We start from the raw sequence: 1979 nt of genomic DNA, 5'->3' as shown, positions 1-1979 counted from the left end.
TTCACTATTATTAACATCCTCCCTGGTAACTGATAAATTAGTCAACCAATCTTCTTCCACTCACATAGCTGGAGTTTGGCTGGAGAAGTAATGCTAAGTAACTCTAGTAAATACAGAGATAAAATATTTATTTAAAATAATTCATCTCTTTGTTATTATCATTTATATGAACTGTCCCTGTTTTAATGGACCTATCATTTCCCTAATCTTTGTTCGATTTAACTGAAAAACTCTTTAGGATTTGTCATTGCTTGCCCTGCTATGCGAACTTCATAGTTTCTTTTTGCCATCCTTATCTCTTTTCTAACATTTCTAACCAGTTGGGCGATTTCTTGTTCTGATCTGACTTCCCCAATCCTAATCCTTTTTGTACCTAGCACTCTTTGTATCGATAAGGTTCTTCAGATCCTTTGTTATCCATTTCGGGTCATTATTATTCGATGTACTCAATTTCTATTATTAGTTTACTTTGGCAGCAGTCTTTCTTGTAAACATATGTTGTTAAATATGACCGAAAAGGTAAGATTAATAATTCTAACACGAATTTTCTCAATATTTCTTATGTTTCTTTTCACTGAATTGAAAAATCAATTCTCCAAAATTCATTTTTATTTTTAGTCTGACGCGACGCCTGAACGCGTTTCGTAATAACTTATTACATTTTTAAAGTCTTTAGTTTACACACACACCTGTAACCGGTAAACCCGCAAAATACGTCCATATACTATGGACGTATTATATTTTTTTTATACCATATTTTTTGTTCTTTAGGTGAGATGACATGGTACAACAGTTTTGGGTGAGGTGAACAAAATTGTGACAAACACAAGACAAAACACGAAATTGGATATAAATTGGATATGAGAACACAACAATAGAAGTAACTGCAGTGGGCCTATTGATCCATACTTCCTCCTGATGCTTCTATATTGGTTCAGAGTACCAATTCTACCCAATATAGATATAGGAGATATATTCTACCCTCTTGAAGAGGGTAGAATAGTTGTGCATTAATTGGCTGTTGACTTTTTGATGTGTAGTGCCTCGCAGATGTCGAGCCTCCTGCTATCGCTGTATATATCGATGATTTCTGTGTTGTTTGTTAAGATTTCTCTGGTGATGGTCTGGTTTTGAGAAGAGATTGCCTTGTTGTTTATGCATTGTTAATCGCCTACAAAGAGACGCTGTTGTCTTGCCTTTGGAGCTTACAGTCCCCAAGTGGGCATTTGATGGCATTAAACGACGTAGGTTTCCTTTAAGTCATTCTTCTTTGCGTCTGAAGAGTTTTTCATGAGTAGGTTGACCGTGTTTTTGGTTTTATATTTTATAGTAAATCGTCAATTGTATTTTCTTATCTTTTTTCAATTACTATCGACAGTGAAAAGAAACATAAGAAATATTGAGAAAATTCGAGTTGGAATTTTTAATCATACCATTTCGGTTATATTTATCAATTTCTATTGTATACTACGTTCCTGTGTTTTGTGTAGAATATTTTAAAATGGTTTATTTTGAGTCAACATCAAAATACCTTTGTACATCACCCATTGTTGGGTTCACGTCTCGCAACAAAACCGCCACCCCCCCCACCCATGCAAGGACTTTCTAATCTATTTCAAACAAAACATTTCTTAGGCCTTAAAATCAGTTTTTCGAAAATCTGGTACTTTAACATAATTTTTTCCTACAAATCTATTCCATTCTTTGCTAAATCTGATTTCTTTGTAATCACTGTTCTCTAGTTCACTCCCTATTTCGATGTCAATTAATCAATTAATCAATTAATTGTGTTTCCCTGTTAGTTAACACTAAGGCTAAAATATTATTTTCTCGCATTGGCTTCTTAATGTGTTGCAATCAATGTAAATGTGAAAGCAATCTTCAATTAATTCTAGAAAATCTCCTGCTTCATTATCCCATATTTTGATAATCCAGTTTATTCCATTAAAATTAAAGTTAACCCAAATACTATTTGACCT

This window comes from Procambarus clarkii, chromosome 21 (genome assembly GCF_040958095.1).
Source record: "Procambarus clarkii isolate CNS0578487 chromosome 21, FALCON_Pclarkii_2.0, whole genome shotgun sequence".
Taxonomy (NCBI): Eukaryota; Metazoa; Arthropoda; class Malacostraca; order Decapoda; family Cambaridae; genus Procambarus; species Procambarus clarkii.
Note: the sequence above shows the minus strand (reverse complement) of the source record.